The sequence below is a fragment of the Vombatus ursinus genome, unplaced genomic scaffold, assembly GCF_900497805.2.
Source record: "Vombatus ursinus unplaced genomic scaffold, bare-nosed wombat genome assembly UNPS02014838.1, whole genome shotgun sequence".
NCBI lineage: Eukaryota > Metazoa > Chordata > Mammalia > Diprotodontia > Vombatidae > Vombatus > Vombatus ursinus.
In genome coordinates this window covers 1,919,379-1,941,073 of record NW_020954616.1, presented here as the reverse complement: position 1 = coordinate 1,941,073, position 21,695 = coordinate 1,919,379, and the positions used below count along the sequence as shown (strand labels likewise).

At 36.1% G+C, this 21,695-nt stretch overlaps 1 protein-coding gene and 1 pseudogene across 1 annotated transcript in view; one reads left to right on the top strand and one right to left on the bottom strand.

Annotated features, from left to right (window-relative positions):
* The window catches only part of LOC114026397 (olfactory receptor 10J1-like), a 267,452-nt gene that overhangs the window by 114,023 nt on the left and 131,734 nt on the right, over nt 1-21,695 (top strand).
* LOC114026374 overlaps nt 16,179-21,695 on the bottom strand; it is a 64,067-nt pseudogene continuing 58,550 nt past the window's right edge.

Genomic DNA, 21,695 nt, shown 5'->3' with positions numbered 1-21,695 from the left:
AGGGCTATATCCCAAAGAGATTATACAAATGGGAAAAGGACCCACAAGTACAAAAATATATACAGCAGCTCTTTTTATGGTGGCAAAGAATTGGAAATTGAGGGAATGCCCATCAGTTGGGGAATGGCTGAACAAGTTGTGGTATGTGAATGTAATGGAATACTATTGTGCTATAAGAAATGATGAGCAAGGGGACTTCAGAAAAACTTGGATAGACCTGTATGGACTGATGCTTAGTGAAGCAAACAGAACAAGGAGAACACTGTGCACAGTAATAGCAGTATTATATGATGATCAATTGTGAATGACTTAGCTGTTCACAGCAGTACAAGGATCTAAAACTTCTCCAAAAGTCTCATGATGGAAAATGCTATCCACAATTAGAGAAAGAACTATGGAGTTTGAATGCAAACAGAAGCATACTATTTACTCTTTTTTTCCTCTATTTTTTTTTTATTTCCTCTTTCTGGTTCCTCCTATTCTTCCTTATATTCTCACCAGTTTTGGTCTCATTGTTCCAAGCAAAATGGACTAAGTTGTGTGACCTTGGACAAGTCCCTTAACCTCTATTTACCTCAGTTTTCTCAATTGTAAATTGAGGATAATAATAGCACCTACTTCCCAGAGTAGTCATGAGTACCAAATAAGATAATATTAGTAAAGTACTTAGAACAGTACCTAGAATATAGTAAGCACTATGTAAATGCTCCTATTAAAGAAATAAACATCTATCCTATATTGGATAGTTATACTGTATTTTGACTGTCTTTTCTAGAAGGGAACTTGTTAATCTCTTTTGAGGAGAAACTAGACATGAATCATATCTAAGTGTTTTTTTTTAATTTCCTCCTAGTTATTCTCGAAATTAGACAGTGAACCAGTGAGATAGATTGAGAGATGACTGACCACCTACTTATCGGGGTCAGGTTCTCCTCAGGATGAATGTTGCCTATATGACTCCAAAGCAAAAACTACTCATGGAAGGAGGCAGCTCCTCATAGAAAGGGACACTTTGGGCCACAGTCACACTATATTATTTGCAGCTTTAATGAATGGAGGATATCTAAAACAGACATAGAATTATAGTGTCTTCTTTTTGTGTTTTTAAATTTAAGTTCATTTCTCTCAGTTAACCAATTTTTTTCTTCCTCCCACATCCCATTCCAACTAAAACAAAAATAAAAACAAAACAAACTAAAACTCTTATAACAAATATACAATCTATTAAAACAAATCCTTGCATTGACCTTGTCCAAATGTCTTATTCTTCACCTTGAGTCCTTTTCTCTGATAGGAAATGAGCAGCATGCTTCATCATTGATCTGCTAGAATCATGCTTTGTCATTCTGTGAATCAGAATTCTCAGGTCACTCAAAGTTATTTATCTTCACAATGCTGGGTTTGCTTGTTTGTTTGTTTGTTTGTTTTTAGTTTTTCCATTATTTATTTTCAATTATTCAATTATTACTATTTCAATTTATTTTATTTTCAATTCATGGAACAAAACAAGCATTTCTATAACACAGTACAATAAAAAAGATGATTGCACATGAAACTGCAAATCTACCATATACAGTTTGCTATTCCTTTCAAATATGCAGCAAAGTTATCATGTAATTTTTTCCCTTTTTTCTTCCCTTCCCTCCTCCCTGCCCTAGAGATGGTTGCCATTAGAAACAAATAAGTATCTATCTATCTATCTATCTATCTATCTATCTATCTATCTATCTATCTATATGTATGTATGTATGTATATGTACATATGCATGTGTATGTGCACATAAATGTGCAGTATATATACATGCACATACACATATACTACATACATAGACACATACACACACATATGAAATATGTGTGCTACCATTAGAAACATATATATATATATATATACATATGCATGTATGTATGTAAAATTATTCTCTGGATGTAGGTAGAGTCTTTCTTCACATGTCCTTTATTTTTAATTTGGGCATTTATAGTAGTCAAAATGACTTAGTCACTCAAAGTTGTTCTTAAAATAATATTGATGTTACTGCATGCAACATTCACTTGGTTCTGCTCACTTTGCTCTTCATCATTTTGTGCAAGTCTTTCTATGCCTTTCTAAGATCATTGAACTCATCATTTCTAATAGCACAATAATATTCCATCACAACCATACACCACAACTTGTTCAGCCATTCCCCAATTGTTGGGGATCCCTGCAGCTTCTGGTTCTTTGCTATCACAAACAGAACCACCATAAATATCTTAATCACATATAAAGTTAAAATTATTTGTGAATTTTCCTCCATCTTATTTTTACTCACTATTTTCTTTCTCAGCCTCTTTTTACCCTATCCCTATTACCTTATCTTCTCCCCACACCCTCCCACCCTACTTCATCCATCCTTCTAAGAGACCATCATCTGCTCCCCTACCCCCATCTAAATCCACACACCCCTCCAAAAGTCCCCCTGTTTCCTCCCCTACTCTGCCAAATCATAGTTCACATAACCCTCTAAAATCCTTTCCCACAGTTTTCTCAACTCTCTACATATTCAGAAGATTTCTACAGCCTTCCAGACATACATGTTGTTTCCTCTTCAACCCAGATGACACTAACATTACCAGCCCCCCACCCTCACCTGTTTTCTCTGTATTGGTTCATCCTTTAATGCCCCATTTTTATAATACAATTGCTGCATTTTACCTATTCCCACCCAATTTTGTTTTTTACAATCACTCCATCATACACAACTCAGCTCCAACCTTTTTTTTTTCAAATTACCTTAGTAATGATGACAGTTTTAAGAATACTGATAATACAAATGTTGTTATATGTATATTGTCCTCCTGGTTTTTCTCACTTCAATTTGCATTCTTCTGTATAGATTTATCTGAAACCATTTTTCATCATTTTTTATGGCATAATAATATTTTATCACATTCTTATATGATACTTTGTTTAGCAATTCTCAAACATTCTTGGTGAAGATCATCCCTGAGTTAGAGCAAAGATAAACTTTTTGTAATCTTTTGAATAGATAAAAAATCAAATGAAGGTGATACATAGTTATGTGGTAGAAGGAGGTAAAAAGTTAGGAAACTGATGGACATATATAAAGTTGGGAGATGAAAGAAGGCATACAAAATCTTTGAAGATCAGCTGTCAAGGAGGTGGGTTTGAAATAATCAGGAAAAAAGTACAAATTAATGAATATTTGGTTATAACAATTTGAGCAAATGCTTTACTTTGTTCTGGCTAGGGTCAGCAAATTTTCACATAGGAAAGACATATTCTCACAATCCTTCAGGGTGTCAATATCTACCCTACTTATACCTCCCTATGAGAAGGGAAAGCTTTCTAGATACATCACCAAACAAGTCAGGCTTGGAGTATTGACTCCACATTCCCCATGTTTTGTTCTTCTTGAGGACAAGAGAAATTGTCCCAGAAATCAAGACCATCTTCACAATCTAAGAACTTGAGGTGGTTAACATAGTCAATGATATACAAATGATATTTTTAAATGGCAAGGACTTTGAGGTGGACCTAATTTTTTTGGGTAGGCTGAAAAGTGGTGTATGATTATTGAAGGCATAAGAGGGAAATGGCCAAGTATAATTCTGAATATTAGGACGATGATACAGGTAAGACTTATGAAGATGCCACCCACTTCCCATCCTCCATGCTTATCAAGGCCTAGACAGTTTTCTAATTAGTTTAACAGAACCTTCATTGTTTGGGCTAATTTTGAAACCTATTGACTTCACATGCAGTTAATACTATCTGTAAGGTTGCCAGGGGAATCAGGCACGTAGACACAGAATTTCTGTCCTATTAGGGTAAAGTGTTCCCTTTGTTAACTCACACATAATCTGCTTGATAACGTGATGTTCAGGGCTATTGAATAGAAAAAAAATTCCTTGGTCCCTATGGAAGGACTCCAGACCATGTGTCCAGCAGTTGGTCTGGTTTAGGTCTTTGGAAATGTGATGAGAGAAAGGAACAAAGGTGTTAGTCCAACATAGAAAAAATCATTTTGCCAATCCTTAGAGTTGTTTGGGGAAATTTGATGGGTCAGGGAAGAGTGGCCCAGATAAGTCCTATTAGCAAGAGCCAAAAAATGACTACACATGGACACTTTGGAAATCAAGACTAGGAAGGACCTTTTCACTTTCAAGTGGATTTCATTCTGGAGTAAAAAAAACCCTCTTCCTTCACCAGTAGGTGATCTACCCACTGCTTTTCTTTTCTTTTGGTACTCTACACCTGAGAGTTCAAAAGATCCAGACAGAGGTGATGGTGAGTAGCCCTTGAAAATTCTAGGGTTCTAAGAGGACATTTGTTTCATCTTCCCCTATTAACATGTAATTCCTGACAAAGTCTCTTCCAATTATTCAAATGTGGATACCTTTCTATGTTTCTCTTGTCTTTTTTATTTCCAATTCAAAACATCTACTCATTTCTGGGCTTTTGCACAAGGATGCTGGGAAATCCTCTATTTCACAAAAGAGCCATTTCCCCCTTATAGGACGATATTGTGTAGATTATTCCTAGATGGTTCATTCTTGTTTGTGAGCCTTTATTATTGGCCATTGGGGATTTAATATTCCAAGTTCAACTCTCCTTGGCACCTGCCAGGCTTTGTATGAAGCTAATAGTTGTTCTCTGGTACTTAAATTCTTTCCTTTTGGATGCTTGCAGTATTTTTTCTTTGACCTGAAGGTTCTGAATTTTGGCTATGATATTCCTGGGATTTTTCATTTTGGAGAATCTTTTAGGTGACTGGTAGATTCTTTCTATTTTTCACCTTTCCTTCTAGTTTTAAGATTTCCGGGCAGTTTTCATTTATGACTTCTTGAATTATAGTATCCAAACTTTTGTGTGGGGGTCATGATTTTCAGGTAATTTGCTTATTTCTAGATTATCCCTCCTTGACTAGCTTCCAGGTAAGTTTTTAATTTTCAAAAATGTATATTTTACATTTTATTCTTCTTTCCCAATCTTTTTTTTTTATTTTGTTTTAATGTGTCTAGTTGTGTCATGGAGTGACTGGCTTACTTTTGCACCATTCTAATTTTCAGGAAGTTCAATTCTTGAGCAAGGTTTACCACCATCTCTAAAGTATAAATTCTTCTTGCCATTCTTTCTTCTCCAGCTATTCCATTTTGTATATCTTTTTATAAATTTCTTCCATGTTCTCCTTTAGTCTCTGTGGTGAAGGTTTTCTTATCTCTGAGACTCTATGTGGACTTATGGAGTTATTCTGGATTTACTCTTCGGCCTTCTTTCAGTCTAAGTTGTTTCTTCATTGGCATTTTCTTCTGTTTTTTTTTTCATGTATCTTACCTCAGTTTCTGGATTGAGGACTTGTGCTTCAGTCAAACTCTACTTCTATATTCCTGCAAGCTGTGGGTAGGCCATCCCTGAGCTTGAGTTCTGTGGCTGTCTTTGGCCCTGATTTCTTTGTCTCCTGGTGTGATTCAAACCTGGGCTACCTGGATGCTGGGTTGGGCTTTGATTACTAGGTCAGGACACTCCTCTAACCCTATCTCCAGCTACAGATGATGTATCTAGATAAATTTACAATGAGTGCTACTCTGGCCCTATATCTTGCAGTGGGTCTGGACCATTTTGGACTTTATCTTCTCTCTACTGTAACTTGCTTCCACTCCATGCTTCCTTGGGATGCTAGAAGTCTTTTGGGATGATCTTACACTGGATATAGGAATTTATAGCTGATTCTCTTGGGTTTTACTGATTATTGTTCTCCTTGGTGTATCTTTATAACTTCCTGGAGTATTTTTACACTCCATCTTTATAATTTCCGTATAAAATGTTGATAGCATTCCATGTATTTACAGTATTTGTGAACTATAGTATCTTCAAGGCATGATTTTTGTGATTTTAAAGTTAGCACTGTCTAGTCATTACTGCACAAGAAAAAGCTTGTTAGAAGATCTGAATGAATTTAGTATCAGATAAGCTCTTTAATGAAACTACTATAAAGTGTCATCTTCTCATCTGGTGGGGAGTGGGAATAGGACTCAGATATATTTAGGAATTTTTTCATAAACAAGCACCTATCCAGTTGTCTAAATGTATAAAAATCCATGTAGCCTTCCATTCATAGTATAGAACTCTAAAGTCCATACCCAAGTTTCAAATTAGTACATTGAGAGGAATATTGATGTCCATTAACATATTTGGGAGCATTTAGATTTCAATTGACTTTCAGGCTTAAAATTCAGGACATTTCAGACACCTGAGCTGCCTTTTCTTTAGTTTCTTAGTTATAAAATGGTATGATCTCTTCCTGCTATTGGACTACAAGAAATTAAAGTCAACAGTTTGGGATCATGATTAGTTAATGCCAGCTGCTCTTTGCCGTACTTGAAACTGCACTTTAAGAATGTTCTATTTTTTCCTTACATTTATTATGTTTTACACCTACTATCTAGAATATCTTTTTACAGTATACATTGTCTTTTGAGTGCTTAACAAAACAGAATTAGCACTTCACATGCCAGGATATAGACATTTAGAGAATCATTAGCCAGAAGGAGTGTGCCATGTCTCCCAGCAATAAAATTCTTTCCAAAATTATGAAGCCAAGAATTTATAAATGACTTCCTTGCAGTTACATTCCACCATAACTTTTCTCCCTGTCTTTTTACTGCCTATTCTCTATGTTTTGAAGGTACTCACTCTTTAAACCCTTGCTAAAACCAGGGATTCAGCTCTAGTGTCAACTTCTACATGAAGCCTTTTCTAGTTTTCCTGGCTTCCATACCATAATCACCTTGTATTCATTTTGAACTTGTATATATTTTATATATCCATGATTTCTTTCCCATTAGAATGTAAGCTCCTTGAGTACAGAGACTGTTTCACTTTTGGCCTTGTGTCCCCAATAACTAGCATGCTTCCTAGCATACAGTAAGATCTGAATGAGTGTATAATGACTATTGAATTATTGATCAACACAAAGCAACTACACATTATTAAATTTTAAAAGACCATAAAACCGAATGTATTGAACACCAAGCTGATAACATTAGTTAAATGAATCTCTAAATTATCTACTTGGAAAAAACAACAACATGCAAATATTTCCCAATTTGACATTCCTTGCTACTTCCATAGTATCAATTAGCTATTGGTGGTGAAGAATACAGAATCTCTCGATTTTAGGATTCCATGAAGGCTACATTTTTAAAAATGGATTATTTATCAATGTTAATATTGAATTTGTAGAGGTATGACACCTTGGTCCATAGATTACTATTCACAATCCAGACAAACCATACTTTGGATAACAATTGTCTCCATCTAATCTATCAAAGCCAATGGAAATCTAAAATTGAAATGATCAATTCTAAGATTGCTTCATGATTTCAACTTCTTTTTCTGAATCTATAGTAGGAAACAAATATCTGCAAAATTAAATTTGAAAAATCAGTATAAATCTTCTCAATTCTCTGGATAAGAATTGTCCAGTTTCTTGTTCCAGAGAGTTTCTAAACTATACCTTTTGACCCAGCAAGACCACTACTAGGTCTATTTCCAAAGATGATAAGCTAAGTGCTTTTATGTATCCTTTTCTCTTCTAATTTTCAGTTTTCAATTCCAATAACTTGCAAATGTCTAATAACTCAGACTTTTTCTATTGTAAATTACTACATTTCTCTTTATATATATATGTGATACTTCACCTTCCTTTTTGTACCCTATTGTTAATTGATTAACACTTCTGTTTCCAACTCCTTTTTTATGTGTTTCAATTATAGCATTAGTTTTAGTTTGCCTTTTTTCACTCATTCTCTCTTGCAATTTAGTACACTTTCTATGTATTGGACTAATAATATTTTCCCTTGTTATTCCTACTAGATAATTACAACTAAATCTGCATACACTTTACTTCAATTTGCTAAACAATTTAATTCAACCAAGTCATTTTTTATACTGATGATCATGCAATTAATAGTTTTCTCCCTAAAAATGAAGTATTGATTTTCCAAAAAAAAAAAAGTGGAGAGGAAAAATAAAAGGAAGAAGGAAGAGTTTAGCTTAAACACTTTCTAGTCATAAATCAACTCAAACATAAAAGTGCCTTAAAAGAAAACAAAGCAGTAAAATGTCCTTATATTCTAAATTGATCCATACAAAATGCATTTACATTGCATAGGAGATAAAAATCAGAACAGGACTTGACAGAATTCCTGTATCCAATCATCTTCATGAGAGAGCAAAAGAATAGGACTTGTTGAATATATTCAAAATTATTAATGTCTAATTTAACAATCTATAATAAATCCAGAGAAACTGCACTATGAAATTTGGGATAAAGTCAATTTTGTTTCCATTTTAGTTTGAACATTCAAAAGTTCATGCCTGACTGCTCAGGCCATGGTTTTTACTACATGAAAATGAGTTCAAACAATTACATTTCAGTCTTTTGGTGGAGTCATAAATTCAGTCTTTTTTCCCAAAAATCTCAGGAACAAGACAGTGCATTTTTTTCAGTCTCAAGAGCATGATCCTCTTTCTCTCTCCTAATGTGGCCAGAGCATGGGAAAAGAAGGATCTCAAATTGATAAATTCTCTGTTTTCTTTTTAAACTGATTCCCCTTCATCAAGGCTGGTCATCCTAGGAAAATGACAAACACTGGAGGGCCTATGGGAAAATAGTCACATGAATTCATGAAGGGACTGTGGGAAAACAGACACATGAATGCATTATTAGTGTAGCTGTGAAGTTGTCTATTCTTTGAAACAAATTGGAACTATGCTTATAAAGTGACTGAACTGTACCTAACTTTACACCTAGCTATACCACTACTGGGCATATACCCCTGAAATATCAAAGAAAAAGAAAAAAACCCTCATACAACATATGTATAGCAACTCTTTCCATAGTAGTCCCAAACTGAAAGCTAAGAGGGAGCTCACCCATTGAGGTATGAGTAAGTAATTCAAGTAATGGAATGTTACTGAACCAAGAAAAATGATTAGATGGGCAATTTCAGAGGAAGCTGGAAAAACTTCCATGGACAGAGATAGTGAAGTAAGACAGAAATAAAATAGTTTATTTAGCTACATTACAAAGAAAAACAACTTTGAAAGACTTTAGAACTCTGATCAATACAATAACAAACCACAGGACCAATGCATCTTCTTCTTTTTCTTTTTCTTTTTTTGCTTTTTGATGAGGCAATCAGGGTTAAGTGACTTGCCCAGGGTCACACAGCTAGTCAGTTTCAAGTGTCTGAGACCTGATTTGAACTCAGGTCCTCCTGACTCCAAGGCCGGAGCTCTATCTACTGCACCACCTTCTAATGCATCTTCTTACAGTGAGACAACAAATGACACATACATTTTTGGACATGAGCAATGAGAAAATTTGCTTCTATGTACTATGCATATTTGTTATGATTTTTCTTTTTTTTGTTTTCATTGTTTAAAGGGTGTGGGAAAGAAAAAAATGTTTGGTCATTGAAAAATAATATTTAAAAAATAAAGCATACTTATTTTATCTAGATCAAAGGATTATTTCCAGTGTTGTTCTCAGTATAAAAATCTACTTTTCTAAAAACTGACAGGCAGACTATAATGGGTTTAAAGCTAGATTCCATCTTTCTTAAGGGATGTGGTAAAATTTTGGAGTACCCCTCCTCCCATGATACTATATTACTCAACAGAAAAGATACTGGTCTTTCAGAAGAAATAGAGATAGTGATATCTGGAATACAGAAAGAGGAAGGTACAAAAGAAATAAGCAGCCATAATTGTCTATAGACATGATATAGAAAGACAGACAGATAGAATCAGCTCAGGGCATCAGGAAGTTTCAAGATAACCAGATAAAACCAACAAAGAGCAGAATCTTATCTAAGCAGCATAGCTAGTGGTTTTCAGGGAATACTAACAGAAACCAGAGCTGTGGCTAAACTTTGAAGATTCTGAGGCCTTCAGTCAATACCAAACATATCCAGTTCACAACAAGAGAGTATCCATGAAATTTTAAGATCCCTGCAAGCCAAATCCACTTAATACACACAAAGACAAACCCACACACTTCCATCATGGAAGGTTTAAAACCTACTGTGTATCAGAGAGACAGTCATAAAAAGTTTAGAAGGCACTAACACCAGAAGCTAGTTTAACACGAGGCCCAACTTTTTGAAGCCATTAACCATGAAGGACAAGCTTTCAAATCAGTACACACATCAAAAGCAGAGCTAAATCACATCATGATTTAACTAAGAAAAGGAAATTAAAACTCCACAGTGGGGATAATGTGTTAATCAGGGCATACTTTCACCTTTCTGATTCAGGGAGCCTAGGCAAGTGTCCAACCCTCACCAAGTTCCTACTCAGCAATTTCAAAATGTGTCTTTACTTAAAATGGGCCCAGGAGTTTTGATGTGGGAAGACCAAAAAATATCACTGATTAGTTATAGAACAGGATTTTATCCAGGGCACAGCACCAAAAAAATGTTGAAAAATGAACCCATTACTATACTTTGGCGGATAAACTTCATTTACAGCTGTAAATACACAGACACAGAGTCTCAATGCTATAAAGAAGCATCACCCTGAAATTGAGTAAGGTGGTGTAATAGATGGAGTGCTGGTCCTGAAGTTAGGAAGGCTCATCATCATGCGTTTGAATCTAGCTTCAGCCAATTACTAGCTGTGTGACCCTGGGCAAGTCCCTTAACCCTGTTTGTCTCAGTTCCTCTATATAGAATGAACTGGAGAAGGAAATGGCAAACCACTCCAGTATCTTTGCAGGTGATACAAGGTCAGCTGGGAGAAGAAGGTACAAAGTTAGAAGACTGATGAAGATATGCAAAGTTAAGAAATAAAGGTATGCAAAATCGAATCCTTTGACAAAAATATTGTGTCCTAGTCAAACCACTCGCCTTCTTGCTGTTCCTCACACATGAAACTATTTCCCATCTCCATGCATTTGCATAAACTGTTCCCCATGGATGGAATGTACTCCCTCTTTATTTCCACTTATTGGAATCTCTGATTTTCTACAAGACAGCTCAAGCGTCACTTTTAGTAGAAGACTTCTCCTGGATCCCCAAGCTACTCATATCTTGCCCTCTATGGTTACGTTCTACTTTTAAAATATTTTGCATATACCTGAATATGTACATGATGTCTCCCCCATTAGAATGTAAGCTCCTTGAGGGAAGAGTTTTACTTTTGTCTTCATATTTCCAATTATTAACACATGCTTTGCATACATTATGTGCTTAATAAATACTTGTTGATTTAATTATTTATTAATGAGTATAGAGAGAAAGTGGAAGATGTTCAATTATATAGCATTCAAGGATGCTTACACCTAATGGAAAGGCCAAGGGAGAAGTAAAGAAGGAATAATCATAGAAATGTGAAAACAAAGGGAGAGTAAGGGGATGGTCAATAATGTTAAATGTTGCAGAAAGAGCAAGCAAGATGAAGGATGAGGACACCTTTGAGAGAACAAGTTTATTAAGGTGATGAGAATGGAAGACAGATAGTCAAAGGTTATGGAATTAGGAAATTCAGAGAAAGTAGAGTCAGCCAATGGAGAGCAAATTCACCGAAGGCAGTGATCATATATTACAGTTCCCTATGGGTCACCCAAATTATTTCTGATGGACATTCAGTAAATTCTCATTGAATTGAATTAGTTGTTTATAACAATTCAGAGGTCCAATCAACCTAATAGTATTAAGGTTCCTCAAGTTCTCATTTCTAGCAGTCAAGAGAAAAGAAGATTTTTTTTCAGGTTATCTCAGAAGCAATATAAGAAAAGAAAGCTACTATGAGCATGCAGGATCTGATATTCCTAAATCAATCTTGTAGTTTTCCCAGGATGCTAGCTAATTAAATAGCTTTTCTCATGATGTGGAGAGATCATAGACCTGAGGAAGGCCAATAGGGACCATTTGCCCATGAGCACACAGCCTCTTCCCACAGTAGCTTCAAGTTTTCTCAGGGACACAACTGGTAAGGTTGCCTCCTATGCTGGGACTCCCTGGAACTGTCCAACCTAGTTATAGCATCAATAAAGAATCTTCAGAATGATGATTGCTTACTTGGGATCCCACTCAGTTTGGGTCCCAACGTGGTAGTTCTTGGACTCAGGTGTTGTTGCCAAACTATTCGGCATATAGGAGAATCTGAAGATGGCAGAAATTTTGTATTGAGGAGAAGGGTCATAGAGTTTGTGGCATGGGGTAGACATGTCAGTGAACTTTGCCTCATTCTATTTTCAAAGCCTAATGCAGGTAATCAGTGCCACTAGGAACAAATCTTAGTCATAAAATCATAAGATCATAGACTTAGAACTTGGAAAACTGTGAATGTCATTCAATGCCCTCATTTTATAGATGAGAAACTGAGGCCCCTAGAGATGAAATGACTTGCCTAAGGTCACCTCACTAGTAAGTGGCAGAATCATGACTTGAACTCACCTCCTCAGCTTCAAGTTCACAACCCTTTCTAATTTTACCAAAATCCTGGTACATAGTAGTCATTTAATATATCTTTATTGTTTTCTCATTTAATTTTTTCAATTACATGTAAAATTATTTGACATTCATTTTATTTTATTTGAAATTTGAAATTTTCTCCCTTCCTTCTTCCTGTTCCCCTCCTTGAGAAGGCAAGCAATTTGATATATGTTATACATGTGCATTCATGCAAAACATATTTCCATATTAACTATATTGTGAAAGAAAACACAGAGCAAAAGAAGAAAGTAAGAAAGTATGCTTTGATCCACATTTGGCACCATTAGTTCTCTGGATGTGGATAACACTTTTTATCATAAGTCCTTCAATATTGTTTTGTATTATTATATTGCTGAGCATAGTTGTCATTCACAGCTGATCATCACACAACATTGCTGTTATTGCATACAATATTCTCCTGGTTCTGCTCATTTCACTTTCAATCTGTTCATATAAGTGTTCCCAGATTTTTCTGAAAGCATCCTGCTAGTCATTTCTTATAACCTAATAGTATTCCATCACAATCATAAAATGCAGCTTGTTCAGCCATTCCCCAAATGATGGCTATCCCTTCAATTTTCAATTCTTTACCACCAGAAAAGAGCTGATATAAATATGTTTGTATATATAGGTCCTTTTCCTTTTTCTTTGATCTCTTTGGGATATAGACCAAGAAGTGGCATTGATTGGTCAAAAGTTATGCACATTTGTATAACCCTTTGGGCATAGTTCCAAATTGCTCTCCAGAATCATTAGATCAGTTCACAACTCTACCAACAGCACATTAGTGTTCCAAATGGTGAAAAACAACAGCCTACTAACTTTTTTCCAGTTCTTGCTCTTTTTCTTGCTGTTTTTGTTTTGCATTAGATCTGTCATTTCTTTGGTCTAGAGAACTCTGCATCAGAAAACTTCCTTTACCGATATAGAGTCCCACTTGCTCTGACTTATGGTCTTACATAGGCATGAAACTTATGCATGGGGCCCCGCAAAATCTACAGAATTCCCAAGGGTCAAACAACCAATGTATGTCAGAGGGAGAATTGGAACTCAGGCCTTTTCTATGCTGAAGCAGTGACAACTCTCACAGTAAGTTTCCCATTCAAAGCAAGAATAAGCACTGATGAGCACAGTGTTTCTTTGCTCCTTCTGTTTCCCTCTTCTTCTTTTCCTCTCCATCTTTCCCTCTCTCTCTCTCCTTCCTTACCTTTCCCTCCCCCTCCTCCTCTTTTTCTCCCTCTTTCCCTTTCCCTCAATTTCCCCTCTTTTCTCTTTCTCTCCCCCCACTCCCCACCCACCATTGGTTGACCTCCAGGTCTAAAATTATATGTTTTTAAAGGAGAAAAATAATTCTACCAGTTTTACAGCCTTACTTATTCTGAGCCTTTTATATTTCAGACCTGGGGGTTGTGTATGTATACATTTATATGTATGTTTATATGTCTATATGTGTGTATGTGTATGTGTCATGGAAGAGTCATGAGAAGTTAGTTTTCCTTTCTCAATTTCAAACATTTACTGATTGCCTATTTATTTTTCTTCTTATTATTATTTTTACAAATCACTGTGTAAGTTACCAAGGAGGGATCAAAGTTAAATAAATTTAAAATTGAGTTTAGGACACCATCCCTCCTTCAAGGAAATTCCAGTTTAGTAACCTCTAATCTTAACATCTCCCTCATAGCCATTGAATTCTAGGTTAGGCTTTCCAGATTATGTCTTGCTCATCACCATGTAACTGTATCTCTTATTTGTTCTATATTAAGGCCCTTCCATCTCTGCCTCTCACCTGTATGGGTATAGATATGCTGACTAATTATCTGATTGCTTGTATTAAGTTTATAAAAATTAATCCACCAAACAAGGATATTCTCAGCCCTACAGTTTGTAGGAAGTGACTGAATAAGCCTTGAACAGTCACATGACATGAACACCAAGTGCCATGGGACACAAAAATCAGACCAAAGATTTAGGAGTGTGTTGACTCTGTAATACCAAACTTATAGAAAAAAACCTTAGTTTATTCTCCCTGGAAAATATTATACAATGCAGGTAAATATTGTTATTATTATAGATAAGAAGTTGATTATATCACCTTTAAATTGTTTTTAACATTTTTATTTAGTTTTGAGTTCCAAATTCTATCCCCCCTTTTCTTCATCCCTCACTGAGATAGTAAACACTCAGATATAGGTTATACATGTGAAATCATGTTAGACATTTCCATATTAGTCATTTTGTACAAAAAGACAAAAGAAAAAAATGAAAGAAAGAAAGTAAAAATAACATCTTTAAGTATGTATTCAATCAATGTCATTTCTTTCTCTGGAGGAAGATAGTATACTTCATCATTAGTCCTTTGGGATTGTTTTGGTTCATTGTATTATGGAGAATAACTAAGTCATTCACAGTTCTTCATCAAACAATATTGTTGTTACGTGTACAATATTCTTCTGGTTCTGTTCACTTCATTATGCATCAGTTCATATAAGTCCTTCCAGGTTTTTTTCTGAAATAATCCTGTTTGTAATTTCTTACAGCACAATAATATTCTCTTACAATCATATACCACAGCTTGTTTAGCTATTTCCCAATTTATGGGCATCCCTTTGATGTCCAATTCTTAGCCACCACAAAAAGAGCTGCTATAAATATTTTTGTACAAATAAGCCCTTCCTCTCTTTTTTTTGGAGGTCTTTGGGATATTAACCTAGCAGTGGTATTGCTGAATGAAAAGGTATGTACAATTTTATAGCCCTTTGGGCATAGTTCCAAAGTGCTCTCCAGAATGGTTGGATCAGTTCACAACTCCACCAATAGTGCAGTAGTGTCCCAGTTCTCCTACATTCCTTTCAAGATACAACATTTTCCTTTTTTGTCATATTAGCCAGTCTGAGAGGTAAAAGCTGTTTTAATTTACCTCTCTCTGATCAATAGAGATTTAGAGCATTTTTTAATGTTACTAGACATAACTTTGATTTTTTGTCTGAAAACTATATGTCCATATCCTTTGATTATTTATCAATTGTGGAATAACTTGTATTTTTATAAATTTGACACAGTTCTCTATATATTTAAGAAATGAGGCCTTTATCAGAGATACATTTTTTCCAGTTTTCTGCTTTCCTTATAATGTTGGTTGCATTGGTTTTATTTGTGCAGAAACTTTTTTTTAAATTTAAATAATCAAAATTATCTATTTTACATTTTGTAATGCTCTATATATCTTCTTTGGTCCTAAATTCTTTCCTTACCCATAAATCTGACAGATGAACTATTCCATGATCTCTTAATTTGCTAGTTATATTACTTGAAGGTTTACAAAGTGTTTTTATCATAACAACCCTGTAAGGTATACAATTCAAGCATTATTTCTCCATTTTATCAATTAGGGAATTGATGTTTAGATGCTAAATGACTTGTCCATAATCACAGAGCAAGTAAATATTTGATTCAAGATTCAAATTCAGGTTCTCTGACTCCAAGTCCTCTCCTCTTTCCACTACACCTTTTCAGAATCATTATCCTCAGGTAGTAGCCATTATTGGTCTTGCCCCACTATTGACATGGCTTAAGTTCATGCTGTAGTGCAGTGGTCCAGTCAGAAAAGATATTCTCTAGCTTGTGGCAAGTAGACTGTCTTTTGACCTTGTGCCAAACTCAAAGAGATTCTAGGATAGGGATTTCCTTCCCACAGCCCGGCGCAGGGCCTCTTTGACCTCCTTATTCCGCAAGGTGTATACAACAGGGTTCAGCAGTGGAGTGAAAACCGTATAAGTCACTGAGATCAATTGATCCTGGTCCCTGGTGTTTTCTGACTTGGTCTTGAGGTAGGCAATAGAAGCACATCCATAATGGATAATGACCACAGTGATATGAGAAGCACATGTAGCAAAGGCCTTCTGCCGCCCCTCAGCAGATGCAATCTTTAGGATGGTGGAGATGATGAAAACATAAGAGAAGAAGACCAAACCCATGGGCACCACAATCACTAGTGAACTAACGATAAAATTGATGATATCGTGGATAGAGGTGTCAACACAGGAAAGTTTCATTACTGGGAGAATATCACAGAAATAATGGGGTATTTTTGATTCACAGAAGGGCAGCCTGAACACAGATGCAATCTGAACTGTTGCAACAGTCAGACCAATGCCACATGCACCACATACTAGCTTGGTACACATCTTCTTGTCCATGATTACTGTGTACCGCAGGGGATTGCAAATGGCCACATAACGATCATATCCCATTCCTGTGAGCAGGAAACAGTTATTGATAGCTAAAGTGATAAAGAAAAACATCTGAGCAGCACAACCTGCTAAAGAGATCGGCTGGTTCAGACCAGTGAGACTGGCCAGCATTCGTGGGACAATTACCAATGTGTACAAGGTCTCAGAAGCAGACAGCATACTTAGGAAGAAGTACATTGGACTATGGAGGTGGTGGTCCATGCTGATTATGGTCACAATAATGGCATTGCCTGCAAGAGTTAAAATGTACAGAGAAAGGAACACCAGGAAAAGTGTAATTTGGTGCTCCTGAAAGCTGGAGAACCCTTGAAAAATAAACTCACTCACTTCTGAATAGTTATCTCTCTTCATTTGGGCCTGAAAACTAAGAAATATAGATTGATTCAGTCAGTTTTACAATAAAAAGAGCACCCATTATGTAGAAAACTTTGTACTAAGTGAAATAGAGAGAATCTCAAACTGCACTTATATAATTGGGGAAACAGAACATCCATGTCAAAAAAATAACTTAGCACAACCAGAAAGAAATTTATGGTTATATGGAATTTTATAAAATTGAGCTGAAGAATGAATATAGTGATTAGAACACTAAATAAACCTCATTTGGAATTGTGGTCCCAGGAAAAGGGAGGTGCATTGGGAAATGCATCCTGTGAAAAAATGGTAATGGACATACAGTGTTTTTGTCTAAAAAAAAAAAGGAAGGGTAAGACAGTGAATAGTAAAGTTTGTCAAATTTTTCTTGGGCCCACCCCTTCCTCAGGTTATATATATGGTTATGCAACCATAACTTGGATTTTTCCATGGAAAAAGCTCTTTCGCCAGTCTGTAGCTTTTGCTTCTCCCATTGCCTTTTTTTTTCAAATTCAGAAGGTCTCATCCTAGAGCTGGAAATGACATTAGAAGTTGTCTAGTTCAATAGCTTCTTTTTCAAATGAGAAAACAAAGGTTCAGAAAAGTAAGATGATTTGCCAAAGGTTATATATATACTTAACAAGCTGCCTTCACCTCTCTTTACAATCCAGACTGTACTTTCCGCTTGAGTCACACAAAACTACCCATCATTTTCTACTCAACTTTCATCCACTTCTTCAATGGAGCAATATATCACCCGCTTCATTCCCAACTCTTAGACCACCAGATGGCAATCTTTTCACCAAGTCATGGCCCATTTCTCCTTTAAAAGTGGCCTTAGCTCTCTACTTCTCCAGACTCATCCTACTCATAATTACAATTCTCCAGTCTATACCACATATTGATGCCGTGAGGTAACATGTACTGTGGAAATGGTCCCTGCTCTGGGAACAAAATGATACATGTTCAAATCCTGCCCTTGACACTTACTACCTATGGGATGGCTCCCTGGTCCTCAGTTTCATCATCTGTAAAATGAAGGCACTAGGTTAAAAAACCTCCGGGCTTCTTTCAGTTTTGAATCTGTGGTCCTATGATATCTTGCTGAGATAGGCTATAGTGGGTTCTCTCTGAATTTTCAGGTTTATCCAGATGGTATCTTAATGTATATAACCATAGATCTCTTGTCTCTCTTATTAAATGGTGAGTCCCTCATTAGGGACTAAAACTCTCACATTAATAAAGAGCTCTCTAGGAAGAATGAGCTCAGAGGCATTACTTTTCATCTCCTTTGCTCCACTCCACCTTAGAAAGGAAATAAAATTCAGAAAGTATGAAAACTGGAACAGAGCTCTGGCTTTAGGAGAGAGTCCATAGAGGCAGAATCCATGAAGCTTCTTTCCTAATCACAGGCACCTCACTTCTGAAAAGCAAGAAAGGATGATAGCAGGATAAAAAGGAAAAAGTAGTAGATATGGAGTTAAGAGATGGGGGATTATATCTCCGCTCCAACATTTATTACCTGATCATGGAGAAGCCATTCAAGTTCTTTGGGCATCTATTCTGTCATTTGTAACACAAGTGATATTATTTGCCCTCCAAACTTAAAAAGACTGTGGCTAAGAAGATTCCTTAGAGATTATCAGAAATGAGAGCTGTTTTCAAGGGTTATAGCAAAAAACAAGTCTTAATTTGACATTTTGCTGAGGATATTGGCATGTCACACCTGCATGAATATTAACAATGGATCCTCCATCAGAAGAAGCATTAGGTAAGGTCGAAAGACTGAGGGGGAAAGGTAAATGAATAGAGTTATTTTAGTTGAGAGAAGGGAGGGTTGAAGGAGAAATAAATGAAATTCTTCAAGTCTCTAAAAAGAAAGAGAATGGTGACCTAAGAATCTTTATTTCTACTGAAGATAGAACAAGAGAATATTAACTTTTACTATGGAAAGAAGCATTTAGGTCAGACCTATGGAAGAACTTTCTGTTGATGACCAGTATGAAATGTGAAAGGTTAATTGTGGCATGTTAGGGAATTTCAGACTCAGAAGATCCTTACAAATAAGGGGGAAAAGTCAATGAGAAAAGATTAAGTGAAATTTTGCATGGCGTCTAGGTGGTAGAGGGTAGGGAGTGTCAGTATTGAAGTCTGGAATACCTGAATTTGAATCCAGTCTCAGACACTTACAAGCTATACGACTCTGGGCAAGTCACTTTTTCTCTGCCCAAGTTTCCTCATATATAAAATAGGGACAATAATAGCACCCACCTCCCAGGGCTATTGTGATAATCAAATGAGAAAACATACATAAAATGTGTATTATGATTATGGTAAAGAAGAATGATTAAAGTACGCTCTATCTCTAAGCTCTATTCTGTGATGCATTATTGAACAAGGAAGAACAAGGCACTACTAAGTGATAGTAGTAGTAAGTAGTAAGTAGTAAGTAGTAAGAGAATTATCTTCTTTGTGAAAGGGAATGGAGGAGATGATGAGGAAAGAAAGGAGCTGGGTCAGAGGAGATGAAATTGACTGGGTCAAGACATAATATGACAAGATCATAGATCAAGAAAAAGTCATCTAGTCTAACTCCTCGCATTTTATGAATGTGAGAACTGAGGCCAAGAGAATTTAAGTAGCTTACCCAAGGTCACAAAAGTAGTAATCATCTGCAACCTCTCTCCTTAACAACTCCAAAACTCATTGACTCAAAAAGATAGTATAGTCACAGTTCTATGTGACCTCAATATTTGAATGTACTCTGCTTTCCTTAGACCCTGAATCTTCCCATTTTTAGTCATGTGAAGAAAAGTTGTACTAAAAAATACTACCTCCCCTTGTCTTAGGTTCTAGATTTCCAGCTAGAAGTAACAGAAGTAAAGTCTTCCTGAACTCAGAACTCCTCTCAGAAGACAATTATCCCTAGGCTGGTAGAGAATAGCCATCTGCCATTAGAGAGTGATAATCTCTGTGGGAAAGATGCGATGCCACTTATTTCATCCTATGAGCATCTCATTGTAAAGATAGTTTCTTGCCATTTGTGAGCTGCTTAGTTTATTACTTATTTGTCTGACAGCTTTAAATATGTTTTTGTCATTTATTGTCTATCACCATAGCAAGAATGACATGAGAGGGTATGAAAATCAATATGGTATACCCATCTCTAGAAACTATGAATAAGAAATGAGTGGAACTTTAAAAAATGGGACCCCATTCTCATTCATGTCTACCAATGACAACTCATTTCTATTGGCCCACATCAAAGTGAAGTAGAGGGATTATCCCCAAACAGAAAAGTTTAGGAGGAATTGAAGTAGCTGTTACCTATTCAGAGAAAAATGAGAGAGAGGGTCCAGTCTCCAAGAAGCCCTGATAGGAGCAATTTAAAATTAAACCCAAAGAGAGACCAGCTCTCCAGGGTGCCAGAGTGGACCTCCTGCCACAAATGTGAAAGGAGAGGTCCAAGCCATTGTCTTTTGTAGCCCAAGAGTTTTGTAAGAGAGAGATGAAGTCTTTTCAAATCTGAATTTCAAGCCTCTTTGGCTGTTTGGCCTCCAGATGAGGATGAAATTGGTCTGCCCCAACACTCTAGGGAACATCCCCCCCAACCCGAGTACCTATCACTCAGGGGGCACAAAGAGTTAGGTAATACAGAGTCTGACTCCACGTCTCTGGAGGCCTCATTAAGAACATAAGAAAGGAAAGCTATTTTCATTTAGTTTCTAATTATCAAAGTGTCTTGGGCTTAAGAAATCAGCCCTACCATAAAAAATGAGGTGTAGCATAGTGGATATTAGATGCAGGTTTGAGTTCTGCCTCTGACATGTACTGACCACAGGACTTACGACAAATCATTTAACCTTTCAGTGCTCATCAATTATCTAAGACCATGCATTTCAGAGAATGTGCTGATCTAAACTGGCAGAAAGAGTTTCCACACTAAGAGTTCCCTATACCAATGAAATCACAGGCCCATTCCCTGTAGAAATTTTATGCTAAACATAAGCACAAGCAGATCTTAAGAGCTATTGTGAGTTTGGTTCCAGACCATCGCAATAAAGTGAATATGATAATAAAGTGAGTCACACTAATTTTTTGGTTTCCCAGTGCATATAAAAGTTATGTTTACACTATATTGTGGCTTATTAAGTGTATAATAGTAGTATGTCTAAAAATGTACATACCTTAATTAAAAATAATTTATTGCTAAAAAATGTTAATCATCATCTGAACCTTCAGCTGGTTGTAATCTTTTTGCTAGTGGAGGGTCTTCCCATGGTGCTAATGACTACTGACTAAGGGTGTTGGTGGCTGAAGGTTGAGATGGCTGTAGTAATTTCTTAAAATAAGACAACAATGAAGTTTACTGGGCATTGATTGACTCTTCCTTCCATGTGAACATTTGAAGGTCATTGTAGGGTTATTAGTTGACCTAAATTCAATATTGTTGTGTCACAGAAACTAGGAAAGCCTGAGGAATGAGAGAGAGATAGAGAAATAGGGGTCAGTGGAACAGTCAGAACATATACAACATTTAAAGATTAAGTTTGCTGTCTTATATGGGTATGGTTCATGGCA